We start from the raw sequence: 23,539 nt of genomic DNA on the forward strand, positions 1-23,539 counted from the left end.
CCACATTAGTTACTAACACAGCTACACTGTGTGTGAGATAATTAGAATATTGATACGAAAAATTGGACACAATTGTTTCTAATTATTTTATTTTATAAGGGCCCCTAACACGTGATATACTGCTCCTCTCTTCCTGTAATTCTGGTTTATTGGCAATGAAGGGAAACAATCTGCTGTTGCTTTTTAGGGATCATGTTGACCAAAACTCTAGGAAATGCTGAATAATTAGGCTAATAATAGCCGTACACAATTGCATTTGTTATGTGTATATGTATGCTGTACATAAACCTGTTTTGGCACAAGTATTTATATCTCTGACTTCAAATGCCATTTTTTTACCAGTTCAAAAATAACGTTTTGTTGAAAATATGACAGAGCAAATAATTGTTATTATGTCTCTTGTTATGCACTGAAGGAAAAGGCACATTTTATAATGACATATTTTAATTTATAATATATAACTATATTATATTCTATAAAATGATAGTCTACTCCCAACGCAATCGTCTCTATTGCAACAGAGCAGCAGCTTAATTTGTTTCCCTGTCCTTAGTCCTTCTCCATGCCGGGTCTTATTGGCATCCTCATTTTTCCACTATGTGGGTTTTCGTCTTCTCTGCGCTGCAGCAACAGAGCGAGCTGTCATGTGCATGGAACAGAGGCTCGTGCGGTTTGATACCAAGCTATACAGCCACCACCAGTCGCTCTTTCTTATTATTTCTCATAAAAAAAAATATCGTTTCATTTAGGATTTATCGAATGTCACTCCACTCATGAATTCTGACTTGAGAAGACTGAAGGTAAGCTTTCAATATTTTCCCTGTATGCTGCATGTTTTCCTCCATAGCAATAGCGAGTGGTTGATTGGTACATTTTTCCAATACTGATGCTGAGGAATGAACCACATCATTAGCCTACTATTATCTGCCTTATTTGACAATTGTTTGTTGACCAAAAGCCATTGTTTTCAATGAGGCTACATTGTAACCACCAAGATGACGGTTGTCTCAGAAAGACTTGCATCACACTAGATATGAAATACCATCATTCTAGCGCCGATACAGCAGCCCACATCAGTTGCACACAGCAGCGCACCATAGGACGCTTGATGAAGACAAAAGGCAATCCCTACTTACTGCTCTTTCACATGTCGTGAATAGTCTGTGTGCTATTCGAGATAAACCTATTGATGAATGCATTCATGTTTTCCTTAATACAGTATTATATTATTTCCTGGTGTTGGAATGCAGTGCATGAATGCGGTCAATATATCGTGAATCATCTAAGTTCAAACAAGTTGTAGCAGATGTAGCTATTGTCATTGTAGTGCTTTCAATTAAACGACCGTTTCTGCCATTAGGGCATATCAAATAACCTACCATTCATAGGACAAATGTAGTATTACATAGACGGATACTGTTGCTCAATGTGCGCTGCTGTGTTCAATGTTATAGAGCGAGATAGACGTTTATCATCATTCTGACAAAGAGAGAAGAGAACATCAGTGTTGCAGATGTATCTATTTAACTAAGCAGGCATCGGGAGGTTTTTGCCCTCCTCATTTTACATTTTAGTAGTCACTCTTATCCAATTTACAGGAGCAATTAGGGTTAAGTGCCTTGCTCAAAGAGAGATCTGCCGATTTCTTCACCTAGTCAGCTCAGGGATTCAATCCAGCAACTTTCCAGTTACTGGCCCAACACTCTTAACTGCTGCGGTTACCTAAATATTTAGTACCTAAATACTAGATACTACTGATGTTTTCATGGAGCTAAGCTGATATTATTGGGATCATAGGTACAGTTGGCGCTGTCACTGCAATAGCCTACACTCCTTTTACTGTGACAGGACAAAATAAGTAGGCTATTGTGATTTGTGCATCTCTCTCATCGTCTGTATGTCACAGTGCCTCTATCTTTGCTCAGAAATGTACTCTCTCTCTCTCTCAGAGGCATTGGAGCAAGATTTGTCGTACAGTAACTGGAATGTATTATCTGAGATGGTCCTCTTCCAGTCTTGGATTGGTGTTTGTTTGAGAGGCGACAAAAGGCACTAAATCTGATTAAAGGTCAAAATTGGTCCAGACACAAATACTTCATATCGACGTTGACTTAACTGGCTTCTGTCAGACTGCCATTTTCTGCCATTTTCTTTCTAGTTTGTAAATCTACTAAGGTGTCACAATTATTTTATGTTGAAAGAAAGGCCTTAAATATGTTAGGCTTGGCTGCTATCATCCTCGGTCACTTTTGAGCCCTTTATCAATTTCACTGGATCATTATACAGATTTATGTCTTGTTATTTGGCAGCAACAGCAGTAAACACTGGGTTAATCAATTTAGAGACATTTGGTTGTCAACTTCGTTATGCCACACACTCTGGGGGTTAAGATAGATATTGTATTTCAATTGAGTTAGGACCAAAAATATACTGTTTGTATTCCTAAACATGAGTTTTATATAGTTTGTAGATAAAGTAGCAGTGTCAATGTGTCTTAACATCAAGGGCTGCAGTGTCACAGTATCACACAGTGGAACCAATCGTCAAGTGCCAAGCATCCTCCGCATCACAGTCCCCCTCTCACTGTGTCAGAACTATAACAGGATTACAGAGATGTCATTTTTATATAAAAGATAGAGCATATGTACGTACGTACTCTACCCCCACAACCAATACGCTCTTTTAGATGTTTCTTCATCCTACCACAGACTGCCACTGCTGAAAATGAGATGCTTAGATGTTTCATTCAGATAAACTTCAAGGAAATCTGACGTGTAGATTAATAGTGACAACTTGACGGAAATCTGACATCTATAAGTGTAGCACATCTGACTTGTACTCTCTCTAATGTCATCACAGTTGCGTACAAAGCAGAGGAGGTTTAGGCTAACATTTAGTCTGACTAGTACTCCGACGTCATCACAGTGGGTAAAAGATAGAGGAGGCTTAACATTTGGTCTGGCTGCCTAATGCCTGTCAATGTAGGCTGGTCAGTTTGTTTCAGCCAGTGGTTCGTCATCATCATGCAGTGGGGATAGATGACAACCGAGTCCTGAGGAGGAGGGAGGAGAGAGGCCAGTCCGACTGCGGAGGAGGGTGCATAATCAGATTCATTAGAGCACAGCTAGTCCACTGTGTCAAGTGAACTGGCGCTATGTCATTTCATCTCTGAACAGCGTCGGCTCCACACAGCCAGAAATAGACTCCAGCCGTGGCTTTGCTTTTAGAACTGCAGCCAGCTCTGTCTCTACCACTATCAAATACATGGGATTCTATTGTATAGGGCTGGAGCAGAAACGAAAAAGAGTCCAAATCAGGAGTTGAATCAGTGTGGTGTTTTATGTTGTAATTTGTTATCGAGACAACACATTTCCTCTGATTAAAGCTGTTGGTAAGGCTTAGGTTCAATTGGAATGAGGTGTGATAGCTAGTAGGAAGCTGGGTACTCTGTAGTCGACTCTGTGGTAGACCTTTGTCTGGGACTGACTGACACGATCTGTGGTCTTCCAGACAGATTTCTGTATGGATCTAAAGGACAAACACTCCTTGAACACATACTGCTGTACACACTCAGTTGTGTATTCTTGTAACAATCACTGCCTTGTAGATTCTTGAACAAACTCAATAGACAGGTAAGAATAGTGGTTTATATCCTCCTCATGATAGCTAGCCTTGGTTTATCTGTCAGCCTATTCCTCTCAAACGTCCTCCTGCTCCACTAGTCCCCAGAGAGCCCTTCCAATGGCTTATCATCTAAACCATTCAACCACTGGGGAACATCATAATACATTAGGTCAGGTATAAGCCACAATCTCTCAGGACAGTTTGACCCTTGTCAAACTTCTAATCCAAGCCAAGCCAAAGCAAGCTGTGCTGTCCTGGTTACCCATCCACCATAGTTGCTGGAACCCTGCTGGAAAGAACCAGGCGAAAATAAAATAAGCAAGCAAGCATAGTGTTTCAGATCTGCACTAAAAGGGTGTGAAAAGGGTATTTGATTGACTGCCCCCAAAGTTGTCTGTTTACCTGTCCCAGATTTGACCTTTCAATAGAGTGCATCTCTATAAATAGGAAATGGTTGTATAGAAGAGCCATCTTTGCCATAATATTTGACTCTTTCATAAAGTATGTAACAACAAACAACATACAAATCATGTATGGAATAGTATAAAAGGTTTTTGTGAAAAGTTTACCTGCAAAACATGTAGTAAAGGGTTTTCAATATTATTAATGATTTCCCCCTGCTTGTGTTGGACTATACACCCACAGAGGCATTCACTCTGTGTAGCTGAACCTTTGGCACAGTTTTCTCTGAGGATGGTGTTTTAATCAATGCTGGGCCTGGTGGTCTGGTTGGTATAACTTTGGATTAACAGAGACTAAAACGTGATGATGTTTTCAAACGTGGGGGAATGCCGGTGTCAAAAAAAAGAAAATAATTTTAATCTGACACTGGGAAAGAGGTTCCTGAAGTGAAAGTATTCTTTGATTTAAGTGGAAAATTCATCAAACCGGCTAAATAGCTTAAATTGAGACGTACAGTATTTGCTTGAGGATTAAGAAAATATGTAAATACATCCAGATCGTTTTACAACAGACCTGCATAATCCTCAGCCATTTTGAATGTTGATTGTGAGATTGGTTGGTTTATGCATTAAATGGTCTATCTGGGAATGCAAATGAGTTTCTACACATTGCACTGTACACTCCAAAAGGGATCTTCGGCTGTCCCCATAGGATAACCCTTTTTGGTTCCAGGTAGAACCCTTTTTGATTCCAGGTAGAACTCTTTTGGGTTCCGTGTAGAACCACTGTGGAACCAAAAAGGGTTCTTCAAAGGGTTCTGCTATTGGGACAGCCGTAGAACCATTTTAGTATCCAGATAGCACCTTTCTGTGTGTGGTGCAGTTTCCACGGTGACCAGGCGTACTGTTGACCCTATGTGGGCATAATAGACCATTGCATTGATTGCAGAAGGTCCAGGGAGTCTGGGAAAACATCATGATATGTGGTATAGCAGTGTTTCCCAAACTCGGTCCGCTGAACCCCAAGGGGTGCACGTATTGTTTTTTTGCTCTAGCACTACACAGCTGATTTCAAATAATTAAAGGTTGATGATTAGTTGATTATTTGAATCAGCTGTCTAGTGCTAGGGGAAAAAACTAAATGTTCACCCCTTAGGGCCCCTAGGACCGAGTTTGGGAAACACTGTGGTATAGCAAGCTGTGGTATATCAAGCTTTGCATCCCATAGGATAGAAATTGAATAATAGACTATTGCATTGAGTGCAGAAGGTCCATAGGGCTGTGAGGGAATCAGGGAAAACATCATGGTATGTTGTCTAACATGCTTTGCATCGGGATCTCACCCCATAAGAAGTGAATCGAAGTTGAACACCTTGTCATGTTTGACATTTAACAAGCTGGATCTACTATCATGAAACGGATCTGCTTGTGCATGGAAAATGTTGATGACCATTTCTCTGTATTAAGTCACACTACTGCGTGGCTTTCAAAGACATGGATGAGTCATATTGCACTGAAGAGATCTATTCAAGGCACTCCCCTAAGTATGATATATTTAAGCAATAAGGCCCGAGGGGGTGTGGTATATGGCCAATATACCACGGCTAAAGGCTGTTTTTATGCACGACGCTACGCAACCCCCGAGGTGCCTTATTGCTATTTTAAAATGGTTACCAACGTAATTAGAACAGCAGAAAGAACTGTTTTGTCAAACCCGTGGTATACGGTCTGATATACCACGGCTTTCAGCCAATCAGCATTCAGGGCTCGAACCACCCAGTTTGTAATATAATGTAAAGTATGCTAAATATGTTATTACACTTCACAGCACCAATTGTGATGATCATTTCAAGGACTTTCAATATTTAGCAAATTATCGTTTTGTGGCTCATTAATAAATATGTAATTTGAATTGAAATGACCAAAACCTGCGTTAATAAAAAAAAAACATTTTGAGTCATAATTTATTCACGCCCAGATGTCTGAATCATAGTTTATTAATGTGTCTTAGTAAAACGACTTTCCCCACTGCACTGCATGCCTTCATCTTTACTTTGTAATTGGATGTGCCAAAGGCATGGCCTGAATCCTTCCCGTGGTCCCTACACGCCACACTAGTTGATCTGCCAGGCAGGAACCGACTTGATCTGCCAGGCAGGAACCGAGCTTGCTTTGCTTTTCATTAATAGCTGGACTTTCGCCAGTGTATGACTTCACAATGTTCATTGGCACCCTGCCAAGTTGCCTTTCTCAATCAGGTGTCTTGTTAATGTTTTAGAATGTCGCTATTCTTTTCTTTTTGAGGGGTGTGGGGGGTGTAGATCAGTTTTAAAATTGCAGATAGATTGTGGCTCCCATCAATGTAATTGTCTGCATCATTTCCAATTCACCATATGTTTTTTTGTAAATATACAGTACATTCTGAAAGTATTCAGACCTCTTCCCATCCTGTTTCCATTGATCATCCTTCAATGGACTCCAATCCAAGTTGTTTAAACATCTCGGATTAGAGTCCACCGGTGGTAAATTCAAATGATTAGACATGATTTTGGAAAGGCACACACCTGTCTGTATAAGGTCCCACAGTTGGCAGTGTATGTCAGAGCAAAAACCAAGTCATGAGGTTGAAGGAATTGTCTGTAGAGCTCCGGGACAGGATTGTGTCGAGGCACAGATCTGGGGAAGGGTACCAAAACATTTCTTGCGGACCCAAGAACACAGTGGCCTCCATCATTCTTAAATGGAAGAAGTTTTGGAACCACCAAGACTTTTCCTAGAGCTGGTTGCCTGGCCAAACTGAGTAATTGGGGGAAAAGGGCCTTGGTCAGGGAGGTGACCAAGAACCTGATGGTCACACTGACAGAGCTACAGAGTTCCTCTGTGGAGATAGGAGAACCTTCCAGAAGGACAACCATCTCCGCAGCACTCCACTAATTGGGCCTTTATGGTAGAGTGGCCAGACAGAAGCCACTCCTCAGTAAAACGCACATGACAGCCCACTTGGAGTTTGCCAAAAGGCACCTAAAGGACTCTCAGACCATAAGAAACAAGATTCTCTGGTCTGATGAAACCAAGATTGAACTCTTTGGCCTGAATGCCAAGTGTCACGTCTGGAGGAAACCTGGCACCATCCCTACAATGAAGCACGGTGGTGATAGTATCATGCTGTGGGGATGTTTTTCAGCGGCAGGGACTGGGAGATTAGTCAGGATCGAGGGAAAGATATACGGAGCAAAGTACAGAGAGATCCTTGATGAAAACCAGAGCGCTCAGGACCTCACACTGGGGCGAAGGTTCACCTAACAGGACAACGACCTTAAGCACACAGCCAACACAACGCAGTAGTGGCTTCTGGACAAATCTCTGAATGTCCTTGAGTGGCCCAGCTTGAGCCAGGACTTGAACCTGATCGAACATCTCTGGAGAGACCTGAAAATAACTGTGCAGCAATACTCCCCATCCAACCTGACAGACCTTGAGAGGATCTGCAGAGAAAAATGGGAGAAACTCCCCAAATACAGGTGTGCCAAGCTTGTAGCGTCATACCCAAGAAGACTAGAGGCTGTAATTGCTGCCAAAGGTGCTTCAACAAAGTACTGAGTAAAGGGTCTGAATACTTATGTAAATGTTATTTTTAGATTTGTATTTTTTATACATTTGCAAAAAATTTAAAAATGCTGTTTTTGCTTTGTTGGGTATTGTAGGTAGATTGATGTGGGGAAAAAAACTATAATACATTTTAGATAAGGCTGTAACATAACAAAATGCGGAAAAAGTAAAGTGTCTGAATACTTTCCGAATTAACTGTATATATTTCTTTGATATATTTTCCTTTATTATTTTCCCCTAGCCCTACCATCCCTCCCCTAAATGGAGCAAACTAATGGACAACTACTCTTAGGCTTCCACTTCCAGCCTATACACACTATATATATTTTACAGACACAGCACATCTCACGTCCTTCAGCTCCACTCAAGCATTCCCATCTATCTCTGAACACCATCCAGTTTCGATTTCTATTTGCCAAACTTTTGACTGGTACCATATATGCCAATTATTTGATTGTACGACCGCATTCTGTCCCCTATCAACACTTTTTTTTTTTTTTTGGTGCCAACGAGAATGATATAAGAAAGTAGTCAAGACGAGTAACTTGATTGAGCCTCTGACATGTATATGTCACTAGGTCAGGATATTTAAGGCTCCATATATCCACTAGTTCCATTATATCCATGATATTCGTGATTTCTTTAAGTGCATAAGGGTGATAGTTTGTAGTGTGATTTCCTTTACAGTCCATTTAGTTATTTAAAACCGTATTATAATCTTCCACCAAGATAATAGTCTTGTATTGCTTGTACAGTAGGCTTGATCAATTATTATATATATTTTCAAAGAAGCATGGAACATCATTATTTGGACCGTATTGATTAATGAGCCAAATCTGCTTATGGTTCAATAACATCCATCTACTGTACCTTGCGGATCTGTTTGAAAAATATGCTCATTCGGATCAACATTGCTATTCTTAGAGGAGGTGTCCTTACCCAGTTGGAGTTTTATTTGATTTGTTCCAGCTTTGTGTCAAGTCACCTCGGGGGATGTTAACTCTTCCAACGACTTGGTGTTATTGTGAGAAGGCTACTTACATTCCATTATCTGTCTGTTTTGGAGCATGTGATAAAGAAGAGGAGGTTCACTGTCTTGACTCTAATGTGCCATAGCTTTTTATCTTTTAGTTAAATGATGTGTATACTTTATTTTGTGAAATTCTTCATGCCTCATTTCCCATACAGTATTTTCGTCTCCCCAAACATGTTTTGACCAGGAACTAATTTTCTTCAGAAAAGAAAGCATGCAATTGTGGCAGAGGTGGTTGTGTGAACATGATGAGTAAACCTACCTGAGACCTGAAGACTCATGCTAGCCCCCATCTCATGCCTCGGAGCGACATGCCTCGACTGTAGCTCCGTGGGCTATCATGGTCGAGTCACACAGACAACACAGGTTTGTATCTGTAAACCCCAGGACCCCAACCAAAGAGACAAAGAGAAAGAGCACTGTAGGTGGAGGGATTGGATCATTTTGTCATTCTCTTAGCCTCAGCAGTGGTGACTGTAACCTGTTTATCAGGACTTGGGGAACTGTGTGCTCTGACACACATAATCAACAGGACATGCTGAGGAACCCAAGTGACTAAATACTGTACCCTGGGTAGGGATGGTTAAAGACAGCTGTGGTGACACAACAGTAGCCTATGTGAGGAGCTGGAACCCAATCTCCAAATAAAACGTCAACCTGTGGTGTAACTTCAGTAACAGAATTACGCCATGGCTTGACGTTTTAATTACAACATGTGTTGCCGTATTTTAGCTGTCACAGAATTACGCCATGGCTTGACGTTTTAATTACAACATGTGTTGCCGTATTTTAGCTGTCACAGAATTACGCCATGGCTTGACGTTTTAATTACGCCATGTGGTACCGTATTTTAGCTGTCATCAAAAGTGAAACTAAAACGTATGTTTCGGCATTAATTCCGAGTGGTTAAATTAAAGGAAAAAAAGTGGGGTTGAACACGTGACCTTCGGAGTCGGAGTCTGTGGTTTAAATGCCCATCCACATCCACAACACCCTAGCAAGCCGCAAGCCCACTAGAAATAAATAGGCACTCACGTTGCCTCTAGTGGATGGTATAGCTTCCACATTTCACCAGGTGGTCCAAACGTAATCTGGTACATGCAGAATCGGCACCTCCTGGCGTATTCCATAAGAGAATAAACTGAATTAAAAGATAGTCATATTGATTGCAAACAGATGGTGGCAGGTGACTGGGCAGAATCTGTTCACTTTATTTAATATCCCCATCATTCACTGTAGCAGTCAATTTGCTATCTACAGTACCAGTCAAAAGTTTGGACACACCTACTCATTCAAGGGTTTTTCTTTATTTGTACTATTTTCTACATTGTAGAATAATAGTGAAGACATCAAAACTATGAAATAACACATATGGAATCATGTAGTAACCCAAAAAGTGTTAAACAAATAAAAATATATTTTAGATTGTAGATTCTTCAAAGTAGCCACCCTTTGCCTTGATGACAGCTATGCACACTCTTGGCATTCTCTCAACTGGCTTCACCTGGAATGCTTTTCCAACAGTTTTGAAGGAGTTCCCACATATGCTGAGCACTTGTTGGCTGCTTTTCCTTCACTCTGTGGTCCAACTCATCCCAAACCATCTCAATTGGGTTGAGGCCAGGTGATTGTGGAGGCCAGGTCATCTGATGCAGCACTCCATCACTCTCCTTCTTGGTCAAATAGCCCTTACACAGCCTGGAGGTGTTTTGGATAATCGTTCTGTTGAAAAGCAAATTATATTCCCACTAAGCACAAACCAGATGGGATGGTGTATTGCTGCAGAATTATGTGGTAGCCATGCTGGTTAAGTGTGCCTTGAATTCTAAATAAATCACAGACAGTGTCACCAGCAAAGCACCTCCACACCATCACACCTCCTCCTCCATGCTTCACGGTGGGAACCACACCTGCGGCAATCATCCGTTCACCTACTCTGCGTCTCACAAAGACACGACGGGTTGGAACCAGAAATTTCAAATTTGGACTCATCAGACCAAAATATAGATTTCCACTGGTCTAATGTCCATTGCTCGTGTTTCTTGGCACATGCAAGTCTCTTCTTATTATTGGTGTCCTTTATTAGTGGTTTCGTTGCAGCAATTTGACTATGAAGGCCTGATTCACGCAGTCTCCCCTGAACATTTGATGTTGAGATGTGTCTGTTACTTGAACTCTGTGAAGCATTTATTTGGGCTGCAATTTCTGAGGCTGGTAACTCTAATGAACTTATCCTCTGCAGCAGAGGTAACTCTGGCTCTTCCTTTCCTGTAGCGGTCCACATGAGAGCCAGTTTCATCATAGCACTTGATTGTTTTTGCTACTGTGCTTGAAGAAACTTTAAGAGTTCTTGACATTTTCCGAATTGACTGACCTTCATGTCTTAAAGTAATGATGGACTGTCGTTTCTCTTTGCTTATTTGAGTATTTCTTACCATAATGTGGGCTTGGTCTTTTATCAAATAGGGCTATCTTCTGTATACCACCCCTATCTTGTCACAACACAACTGATTGGCTGAAATGCATTAAGAAGTAAAGAAATCCCACAAATTAACTTTTAACAAGGCACACATTCTAGTTGAAATGCATTCCAGGTGACTACTTCATGAAGCTGGTTGAAAGAATGCCAAGCGTGTGCATAGCTGTCACCAAGACAAAGGGTGGCTACATTGAAGCATCTGAAATATAAATATATATTTGATTTGTTTAACACTTTTTGGTTACCCCATGAATCCATATGTGTTTCATAGTTTTGATGTCTTCACTATTATTCTACAATGTAGAAAATAGTACAAATAAAGAAAAACCCTTGAATGAGTAGGTGTGTCCAAACGTTTGACTGGTACTGTATTTCAACCGTTTAGTGTATTCTTTTTTAATATGTAAACATAACATACATCTGTGGAGAGGAACGTTTTTCCACGTTACAGGAGAAGCCAATAGTTCTGAGACATTGAAGTGTTTCAGCATGCATTATTGTTTCAAATGTACTGTAATGTAAACTTGGAAATTTTCACAGTATAAATCCAAGACATTTCTCACTTAATTTTTTTTAACAAATTGGGTCTTAATTAAGGCAGTTTAATAGATTGATTCAATTATTTGATATGTGTACTTTATGAGTTTGAGATGATGAACACATGTAGACTTTGAAGTGATCAGATTTGCCAAAAGGTATTTCTCACATTGCTCTTCTCACTATGTCTATATTAAATTATCATTTTATTGATCAACTTCTTTGACATTCTTTAATCTGTGTAGTATGAGAGTTGTTCCATAATGGATTATACATTTTTTAAATTTCTTGAATCCTCATCTCTGTAGCTGTTATTTTCCTCTCTTTGCTCAGCACTCCTCTCCGCTGTAGAAACCTTTTAGAGAATGTTCACATAGTGCCATTCTGTGTTAATTATGGATGGATGTACAGTTCAGTAGGTTAGTGTCCCAGCTCACAAGCTATTTCTATATATACTGTTAAGTGTTCAGATTTGTGATACTGGTTTGGTTTCTGTAGGATGTGGTGGTGTGGTTGTAGTAGCCTTACACTAATAGATAGATCCCGTGTGGCTCAGTTGGTAGAGCATGGTGTTTGCAATGCCAGGGTTGTGGGTTTGTTTCCCACGGGGGACCAGTACGGAGAAAAAAAATGTATGAAATGTATGCATTCACTACTGTCAGTCGCTCTGGATAAGAGCGTCTGCTAAATGACTAAAATATAAAAAAAGTAAAATGTAGATAGTACAACTAGGCTGTGAAAGATCCACTTTTAGGGTGAACAAGATTTCCTCATGCACTCCCCACTGTGTTTATATTTACTCTCTGGAAGAGGAAAGTAGCCATGTAAAGTGCAGACGTCAAAATGATAAACAGTGAAACACAAGAATTAATATATATCGTGCAGAGACGTTAGCAATAGCTTGCTTCAATGTTTTTTTATCACTTCGGTGCAATTTTCATAATGATGTGTTACATTTTCACAAAGCTTAGTACAAAACTCAAAACAGATCACCAAGCAGATCAGCAGTTGTTTCAAAACCATAAGCACATTATAAATTGACTAAGTACAGTTGAAGTCGAAAGTTTACATACACCTTAGCCAAATACATTTAAAACTCAGTATTTTACAATTCCTAACATTTAAACCTAGTAAAAATTCCCCGTCTTAGGTCAGTTAGGATCACCACTTTATTTAAGAATGTGAAATGTCAGAATAATAGTAGAGAGAATGATTTATTTCAGCTTTTATTTCTTTCATCACATTCCAGTGGGTCAGAAGTTTACATACACTCAATTAGTATTTGGTAGCATTGCCTTTAAATTGTTTAACTTGGGTCAAACGTTTCAGGTAGCCTTCCACTAGCTTCCCACAATAAGTTGGGTGAATTTTGGCCCATTCCTTCTGACAGAGCTGGTGTAACTGAGTCAGGATTGTAGGCCTCCTTGCTCGCACATGCTTTTTCAGTTCTGCCCAGACATTTTCTATGGGATTGAGGTCAGGGCTTTGTGATGGCCACTCCAATACCTTGACTTTGTTGTCCTTAAGCCATTATGCCGCAACTTTGGAAGTATTCTTGGGGTCATTGTCCATTTGGAAGACCCATTTACGACCAAGCTTTAACTTCCTGACTGATGTCTTGAGATGTTGCTTCAATATATCCACATCATTTTCATTCCTCATGATGCCATCTATTTTGTGAAGTGCACCTGTCCCTCCTGCAGCAAAGCACCCCCACAACATGATGCTGCCACTCCCATGCTTCACGGTTGGGATGGTGTTCTTCGGCTTGCAAGCCTCCCCCTTAATCCTCCAAACATAACGATGGTCATCATGGCCAAACAGTTCTACTTTTGTTACATCAGACCAGAGGACATTTCTCCAAAAAGTACGATCTTTGTCCCCATGTGCAGTTGCAAACCATAGTCTGGATTTTTTTATGGCAGTTTTGGAGCAGTGGCTTCTTCCATGCTGAGCGGCCTTTCCGGTTATGTCGATATAGGACTTGTTTTACTGTGGATATAGATCATTTTGTACCCGTTTCCTCCTGCATCTTCACAAGGTCCTTTGCTGTTGTTGTGGGATTGATTTGCACTTTTCGCACCAAAGTACGTTCATCTCTAGGAGACAGAATGCGTCTCCTTCCTGAGCTTTATGATGGCTGCGTGGTCCCATGGTGTTTATACTTGCGTACTATTGTTTGTACAGATGAACGTGGTACCTTCAGGCATTTGGAAATTGCTCCCAAGGATGAACCAGACTTGTGGAGGTCTACAAAAAAATGTCTGAGGTCTTGGCTGATTTCTTTTGTTTTTCCCATGATGTCAAGCAAAGAGGCACTGAGTTTGAAGGTAGGCCTTGAAATACATCCACAGGTACACCTCCGATTGACTCAAATGATGTCAATTAGCCCATCAGAAGCTTCTAAAGCCATGACATCATGTTCTGGAATTTTCCAAGCTGTTTAAAGGCACAGTCAACTTAGTCTATGTAAACTTCTGACCCACTTGAATTGTGATACAGTGAATTATAAGTGAAATAATCTGTCTGTAAGCAATTGTTGAAAAAATGACTTGTGTCATGCACAAAGTAGATGTCCTAACCGACTTGCCAAAACGATAGTTTGTTAACAAGAAATTTGTGGAGTGGTTGAAAAATGAGTTTTAATACTCCAACCTAAGTGTATGTAAACTTCCGACTTCAACTGTATAACACACAAAATCATACAGTCACTTTTTCACCATACTTAGTCAATGTTTAATCTAGAAATGCATGTTTCACATTCATATAAAATAAGTGCTTTTCACAATGCAATGCTCACATTATGTTTGATATGATTGTCATTTCATGCCAGCATTATAACACCCTGCATCCCACTGCTGTCTTGCCTCTGAAACGCATCAGGATTGGTCCCTGGATGGGAGACAAGATGCTGCTGGATGTGGTGTTGGAGGGCCAGTAGGAGGCACTCTTTCCTGTGGTCTAAAACAATATCCCAATTCCACAGGGCCCTGTGTAGGGTGATGTCTTCCGAATGGGATGTTAAATGGGTGTCCTGACTCTCTGTGGTCACTGGCTAAATTCTGGTGTCCTGGCTAAATTCCCAATCTGGCCCTCATACCATCATCCCCAGCCTCCAATTGGCTCATTCATCTCCCCTGTAACTATTCCCCAGGTTGCTGCTGTAAATGAGAATGTGTTTTTAGTTCATTTACCTGGTAAAAAATAAATATATTTTACTATCTCTTAATCCGACTACTCTTAGTTGATAATAACTTATCGTTTGATAAACCTATAGATTTTAAAATGGTTAATCTACTACAGATTTAGAGAACTAAATAATGAATATGCATGTAAGTATAAACATGTAAAGTATGATATATACTGTAATGTGATATGATATTATTATGATTTTACTTTACAGTAATCATTTTTTGAGGGGATATTGACAAGATCAGAGATGTACCAGAGGAGACTGGTGGGAGGAGCTATAGGAGGACAGGCTCATTGTCATGGCTGGAATGGAATAAATGGAACGTATCAAACATATGGAAACCACATGTTTGGTTCTGTTCCATTTATTCCATTTCAGCCATTACAATGAGCCCGTTCTCTTATAGCTCCTCCCACCAGCATCCACTACAACGTACTGTATGTAAAAAATGTGTGGGGGGGGGGGTTCACACTGCTTTGGTCCATACTGTAATGCCGTAATCCAGTACTGCAATGCCGTAATATATGCCATTTATGTAGCAGATGCTTTTATCCTAAGTGACAACATATTCTAAGTCCGTACATTTTCGTATGTGACCCCAGTGGGAATCAAACCCACAAGTCTGGTGTTCCTTACTAACTGAGCCATACAGGACCACTACAATACATAAGTACGGTACAATACTGTAAAATACAATACATGTTTACAATCCATGAGTGTGCCACCCTCCTTCAGGCCATGGATCAGGTATGCAATGATATCAATCAAGACCTATAGTGCCTTCGGAAAGTGTTCAGACCCCTTGAATTTTTTCACATTTTGTAACAACCTTATTCTAAAATATATTAAATTGTAATTTTTTTCTCATCAATCTACGCACAATACCCCATAATTACAAAGCAAAAACTGTTTTTTTGAAATATTTTACTAAATTATCAAATGAAATAAAACTGAATTATCACATTTATGTAAGTATTCAGACCCTTTACTCAGTAATTTGTTGACACACCTTTGGCAGCAATTACAGCCTCAAGTCTTCTTGGGTATGACGATACAAGCTCGGCACAATTCTTCTCTGCAGATCCTCTCATGCTCTGTCAGGTTAGATGGGGAGTGTCGCTGCACAGCTATTTTCAGGTCTCTCCAGAGATATTCGAGTGGGATCAAGTCCGGGCTATGACTGTGCCGCTCAAGGACCTTCAGAGACTTGTCTCGAAGTCACTCCTGCGTTGTCTTGGCTGTGTGCTTAAAGTTGTTGTCCTGTTGGAAGGTGAACCTTTGCCACGGTCTGAGGTCCTAAGTGCTTTGGAGCAGGTTTTCATCAAGGATCTCTCTGTACTTTGCCCCGTTCATCTTTTTAGTTTTATTTCACTTTATTATTAATTTTTTTTTTTTTTTTTATCTTCTTTTTTTGTTGTTGTTGATTTTTTTAGAGGGTGGATCAGCTTTAGTATTACGGATAGATTGTTGCTTCCATCAATGTAATTGTCCAAATTTTTGGGGTATATATATATATACACACACACACACACACACACACACACACACACACACACACACACACACACACACACACACACACACACACACACACACACACACACACACACACACACAACCGTTCGAAAGTTTGGGGTCACTTAGAAATGTCCTTGTTTTTTTAAAGAAAAGCATTTTTTTGGTCCACTAAAATAACATCAAATTGATCAGAAATACAGTGTAGACATTGTTAATGTTGTAAATTAATATTGTAGCTGGAAACGGCTGATTTCTTTGCTTATTGAAGAAGCAATAAAACTGGCCTTCTTTAGACTAGGTGAGTATCTTGGAGCATCAGCATTTGTGGGTTCGATTGCAGGCTCAAAATGGCCAGAAACAAAAAACTTTTTTTTTTAACTCATCAATCTATTCTTGTTCTGAGAAATGAAGGCTATTCCTTGTGAGAAATTGCCAAGAAACTGAAGATCTCGTACAATGCTGTGTACTACTCCCTTCACAGAACAGCACAAACTGGGTCTAACCAGAATAGAAAGAGGAGTGGGAGGCCCCGGTGCATAACTGAGCAAGAGGACAAGTACATTAGAGTGTCTAGTTTGAGAAATGGATGCCTCACAAGTCCTCAACTGGCAGCTTCATTAAATAGTACCTGCAAAACACCAGTCTCAATGTCAACAATGAAGAGGTGACTCCAGTGTTTGTTCTTTTGCCTATTTTAATATTTTCTTTTTATTGGCCAGTCTGAGATATGGCTTTTTCTTTACAACTCTGCCTCGAAGGCCAGCATTCCGGAGTCAACTCTTTACTGTTGACGTTGAGACTGGTGTTTTGCGGGTACTATTTAATGAAGCTGCCAGGTGAGGACTAGATTTTCCAGTTCTCGCTGTGATATGTTACCCCGCTCTTCCACCAAGGCACCTGCAAGTTCCCGGACATTTCTGGCAGGAATGGCCCTAGCCCTCACCCTCCGATCCAACAGGTCCCAGACGTGCTCAATGGGATTGAGATCCGGGCTCTTTGCTGGCCATGGCAGAACATTGACATTCCTGTCTTGCAGGAAATCACGCACAGAACGAGCAGTATGGCTGGTGGCATTGTCATGCTGGAGGGTCATGTCAGGACGAGCCTGTAGGAAGGGTACCACATGAGGGAGGAGGATGTCTTCCCTGTAACGCACAGCATTGAGATTGCTTGAAATGACAACAAGCTCAGTCCAATGATGCTGTGACACATCGCCCCAGACCATGACGGACCCTCCACCTCCAAATCGATCCCGCTCCAGAGTACAGGCCTCGGTGGGACGCTCATTCCTTCGATAAACGCGAATCTGACCATCACCCCTGGTGAGACAAAACCGTGACTCGTCAGTGAAGAGCACTTTTTGCCAGTCCTGTCTAGTCCAGCGATGGTGGGTTTGTGCCCATAGGCGACGTTGTTGCCGGTGATGTCTGGTGAGGACCTGCCTTACAACAGGCCCACAAGCCCTCAGTCCAGCCTCTCTCAGCTTATTGTGGACAGTCTGAGCACTGATGGAGGGATTGTGCGTTCTTGGTGAAACCCGGGCAGTTGTTGTTGCCATCCTGTACCTGTCCCGCAGGTGTGACGTTTGGATGTGCCGATCCTGTTCAGGTGTTGTTACACGTGGTCTGCCACTGCGAGGACGATCAGCTGTCCGTCCTGTCTCCCTGTAGCGCTGTCTTAGCCATCTCACAGTACGGACATTGCAATTTATTGCCCTGGCACATCTGCAGTCCTCATGCCTCCTTGCAGCATGCCTAAGGCACATTCACACAGATGAGCAGGGACCCTGGGCATCTTTCTTTTGAGTCAGTAGAAAGGCCTCTTTAGTGTCCTAAGTTTTCATAACTGTGACCTTAATTGCCTACCGTCTGTAAGCTGTTAGTGTCTTAACGACCGTTCCAAAGGTGCATGTTCATTAACTATTTATGGTTATTTGAACAAGCATGGGAAACAGTGTTTTTAAACCCTTTACAATGAAGATCTGTGAAGTTATTTGGATTTTTACAAATTATCTTTGAAAGACAGGGTCCTGAAAAGGGGATGTTTCTTTTTTTTGCTGAGTTTATATACATATATACACATACACACTTTTTTTAGAATATACCTTCCTTTATTATTTCCCGCAAACCCTACCACCCCTCCCCCAATTGGAGTAAACTAATAAACAATAACACAGGCTTCTACTTCCAGATTATACATACTATACACATTATACATACTATACACATTCTACAGACAATCTATTTCACAATAGTTATATTCTGTTTGTTTTTAGTCCTTGACCTTCCTCTAGTTCTGATGTCCATCCAGTTTGATTTATATTTGCCATATATTTGTAACTGCTATTTCACAAAAGTTCTGAACCTATATACAGACCCCGTAGGTTTTACATTTGTTATCTTGTTGTTATTAGTCCCACCCTTCAACTCCATTCAACCCCTCCATAACACCATCCATTTTGGATTTCTATTTGCCATATTTTTCAACTGTGCTGTGATGCTTCACAGAAGTACTGAACCTTGCACCGTTCGTCTTTCCCCCGATCCTGACTAGCCTCCCAGTCTCTTCCGCTGAAAAACATCCCCACAGCATGATGCTGCCACCACCATGCTTCACCATAGGGATGTTGCCAGATTTCCTCTAGACGTGACACTTGGCAGTCAGGCCAAAGAGTTCAATCTTGGTTTCATCAGACCAGAGAATCGTGTTTCTCCCATCTCCACAGAGGAACTCTGGAGCTCTGTCAGTCATCATCAGGTTCTTGGTCACCTCCCTGAACAAGAGCCTTCTCCCCCGCTTGCTCAGTTTGGCCGGGCGGCCAGCTCTAGGAAGAGTCTCGGTGGTTCCAAACTTCTTACATTTAAGAATAATGGAAGCCACTGTGTTCTTCAATGCTGCAGACATTTTTTGGTACCCTTCCCCAGATCAGTGCCTTAACACAAGCCTGTCTAGAAGCTCTACGGAGAATTCCTTCAACCTCATGGCTTAGTTTTTGCTCTGACATGCACTGTCAACTGTGGGACCTTATATAGACAGATGTGTGCCTTTCCAAATCATGTCCAATCAATTGAATTTGCCACAGGTGGACTCCAAGTTGTAGAAACATCTCAAGTATGATCAATGGAAACAGGATGCACCTGAGCTCAATTTCGAGTCTCATAGCAAAGGGTCTGAATAAGGTATTTCTGTTTTACATTTTTAATACATTTGCGACAATTTCTAAAAACCTGTTTTCACTTTGTCATTATGGGGTTTTGTGTGTAGATTGCTGAGTATTTTTTTTTAAATGTTGTAACGTCACAAAGTGTGGAAAAAGTCAAGGGGTCTGAAGTCTTTCCAAAGGCAATGTATATCAGGCTTGGATTCGCCATGCCAAGGCAAGGTTTTTCCCCAGGTGCATGAACAGTGATGACATTTACTGCAATGTTGATGGGAACCTATGGCTAAATGCACGGACAGGCTTGAGGCAAACTAGTGCCTGCTCAACATGAAATGTAATTTGTTTAATTTCATTTGTTTAATTTGATTACTGTAAACCTTTGTTGTAATTATATCTGATCAATACATTTATTTTTAGGCATCAATGATTGTAAAAGATGTCTTCAATGATCACACCTTTGATCATATAAATGATGGAAATTAGATTTTCTGTCAAATTTCATGTGTAGTGCAAGTGTATTGCCTAATATGAAAACAGTGTAATGTCCTGTCATTTCAAAAGGCAATTTTGAAACATATATCTTGCCTTTTTTGCTATTGGATTAAAACAACTACACTGAGAAGGTGTCATGATGTTGTGTTTTGGTGATTAAATCAATGTTCTCATGGTATTTCACAGTTAAGTTATATTTTGGATCAGTGGTTGTGTGGTGAAAGATGTCTCTGAACAAAATCAATGTACCATAAAAGGTTTTGAATTTAAGACTTGCAGCATTACATGTGTTACCAGTTTGGAGTTTTATACTAAAAGTTTTGACAATTCACCACATACTTGTGAAAATAGCACCAAAGCAATTGAAAAAAAAATGTAATGAACTTGCCAATGCAGCTCCTTCTTATCTTCTAATTGGAAGGTGGATCTGTTAAAACAAAACTGCGTATTGTTGGAGAGTAAGGTCCTGTGTGTAGCGTTAGAAGAAAGTGTGTGTATGTATGTGCATGTGTGTGTGTGTGTGTGTGTGTGTGTAAGCGTGCATGTGTGTATGCTCTATATGTGTGGACTAGGGCTGTTATGGTGACCATATTACTGCCACACCGGCGGTCACGAGTCATGACCACAGTCAAATTCGACATGACCGTTTAGTCACGGTAACTAGGCTTCTCCAAGCTCTGATGCTGCTGATGGTCATTAGTAACCCACCAAACTTGCTAACTGCCTGGTACTCAGCACTCTATTGTCCCTCTAATCACTCTGACATCAATGCAAATGTGATCAAAAATGTAATCAAACACTTCATGAGAGCCCATGAGCTCATGTTGCGCAACATTTCTATAGGCAATGCAATTGTGTGAGAAAACAGAGGTTTGATGGCCTCTACTGATGGCCTCAGCTTTCTATAGGCTAGGCCTACTATATTTATTCCTCAACTTTCCTAATATTAAGCACATTGCTTCTCTTTACAACAGGAGTATAGACTACCTGGCTGGCATGAAAATGAATCCATTCGCTATTTAAGTGCATAGATTACGTGTATTTTTTTCCCCTGCCCCTGTTTCGAGACTGATGCATGATAATGGTCAATTCTAAATCCAAACAAATTTCACACATATATTATTTAGTACAGTGCATTCGGAAAGTATTCAGACCCCTTGACCTTTCCACATTTTGTTACGTTAAAGCCTTATTTGAAAATGGTTCAAATAAAATAAAAATCCTGAACCTACACACAATACCCCATAATGACAAAGCGAAAACAGGTTTTTACAATTTTTTGCTAATTTATAAAATATTTAAAACAGACACCTTAATTACTTAAGTATTCAGACACTATGAGATTCGAAATTGAGCTCAGGTGCATCCTTTTTTCCATTGATCATCCTTGAGATGTTTCTACAACTTGGAGTCCACCTGTGGTAAATCCAATTGATTGGACATGACAATGAAAGGCACATTCCTGTCAATAGGTCACACAGTTGACAGTGCATGTCAGAGCAAAAACCTAGCAATAAGGTCGAAGGAATTCTCCATAGAGCTCCGAGACAGGATTATGTCGAGGCACAGATCTGGGGAAGGGTACCAAAGAAGTTCTGCAGCATTGAAGGTCCCCAAGAACACAGTGGCCTCCATCATTCTGAAATGGAAGAAGTTTGGAACCACCAAGACTCTTCCTAGAGCTGGGGCCTTGGTCAGGGAGGTGACCAAGAGCCCGATGGTCACTCTGACAGAGCTTCAGAGTTCCTCTGTGGAGAAGGGAGAACCTTCCAGAAGGACAAAAATCTCTGCAGCACTCCACCAATCCGGCCTTTATGGTAGAGTGGCCAAATGCAAGCCACTCCTCAGTAAAAAAAGGCAGAGGACAGCACACTTGAAGTTTGCCAAAAGGCACCTAAAGGATTCTCAGACCATGATTAACAAGATTCTCTGGTTTGATGAAACCAAGATTGAACTCTTTGGCCTGAATGCCAAGTGTCACATCTGGAGGAAACCTGGCACCATCCCTACGGTGAAGAATGGTGGTGATAGCATCAGAGAGATCCTTGATGAAAACCTGCTCCAGAGCACTCAGGACCTCAGACTGGGGTGAAGGTTCACCTTCCAACAGGACAACAACTCTAAGCACACAGCCAAGACAATGCAGGAGTGGCTTCAGGACAAGTATCTGAATGTCCTTGAGTGGCCCAGTCATAGCCCGGACTTGAACCCGATCGAACATCTCTAGAGAGACCTGAAAATAGCTGTGCAGCGACGCTCCCCATCCAACCTGACAGAGCTTGAGAGGATCTGCAGAGAAGAATGGTAGAAACTCCCCAAATACAGGTGTGACAAGCTTGTAGCGTCATACCCAAGAAGACTTGAGGCTGCCAAAGGTGAGTCAACAAAGTACTGAGTAAAGGGTCTGAATACTTATGTGATATTTCAGTTTTATATTTGTAAAAAATTAGCACATTTTTCAAATAACCTGTTTTTGCTTTGCCATTATGGGGGCTTGTGTGTAGATTGATGAGGGAAAAAAATTATTTGATCTATTTTAGAATAAGGCTGTAACGTAACAAAATGTGGAAAAAGTCAAAGGGTCTGAATACTTTCCGAAGGCACTGTATATGTAAAGACAAGATTAAATCCAGAATATTCGGATGGGTGGCAATATTAGTCTATCACTTATTATATATGAATTGTATATTATCACTTATGAATGATGCCCAGCTTGTGTGCTGTAAGGCAAGAAACAGAGCATGCCTTTTTTTTGCAACCTTTTCAAATCATAGTCACACACCTCATGTAGCCCAGTCCCTAAGGTCTATGTTTTGATAAGGTTTGTATCACAACTAAAATGGCCAAATAACTTCTTAAAACTAAGCACATTAATTCACTTTACAACCGGTGTAGAGCCTAACTGGCATACATAGGTGGTGCAAGAGTTTCAAGGTTTGGAAAGATCATTTTCACCATAGAAATGCATCTGCATTATCTTATTTGTGGTCACTTTTGAGAATGGGGCTTTCCCGCTAATTGATTGCATTTTGGAACATTCACACTTATAGCCTACTGCCGTGTGCACATTGCTGCACTTATAATGTGAAGAAACAGCCTAATAATTTATCAACATTTAAACCTAAATGTTCTGATCTGTTGCATCAGCCTCATTGCTTTTAAAATGTTTTTTGATGCTAGTAGTAGTATTCATTTGGGATCTATCGCATCTCACAACTATCCAAGACTATGTTTGGAATATGTATTTATTGCACAGAAGAATAGGTCAACTTTTGTACTATGGTGGATAGTAGATTGACATAGGCTAGTGCTTTTGCTGTTCGTTAGGCCTACTCATCTTGTTGGCTGACGAAAAGTAAATCTGGACAGTTCTTTCAACATCTTCAATATGCGCCTCAGAATTCGATAAGGACGCGCTCAGTTGCGTCCCCGATGTGTCTATCTTCACGTGTAGCCTGTGAGAAGGTCCCGAGATGCTGTGAGAAGGACCCTA

The 23,539-nt window shown here is 40.7% G+C and overlaps 1 protein-coding gene across 3 annotated transcripts in view; it reads left to right on the forward strand.

Annotated features, from left to right (window-relative positions):
- Nucleotides 1-623: 623 nt before the first annotated feature.
- Nucleotides 624-23,539, forward strand: part of dlgap1a (discs, large (Drosophila) homolog-associated protein 1a) — a 100,279-nt gene continuing 77,363 nt past the window's right edge. For all 3 annotated transcript variants that reach the window (XM_014140415.3, XM_045694112.2, XM_045694111.2), the window contains exon 1: nucleotides 624-800. The gene's annotated coding sequence lies outside the window, so the exon portion shown is untranslated. The remainder of the gene's footprint in view (nucleotides 801-23,539) is intronic.

The sequence above is a fragment of the Salmo salar genome, chromosome 14, assembly GCF_965601325.2.
Source record: "Salmo salar chromosome 14, fSalSal1, whole genome shotgun sequence".
NCBI lineage: Eukaryota > Metazoa > Chordata > Actinopteri > Salmoniformes > Salmonidae > Salmo > Salmo salar.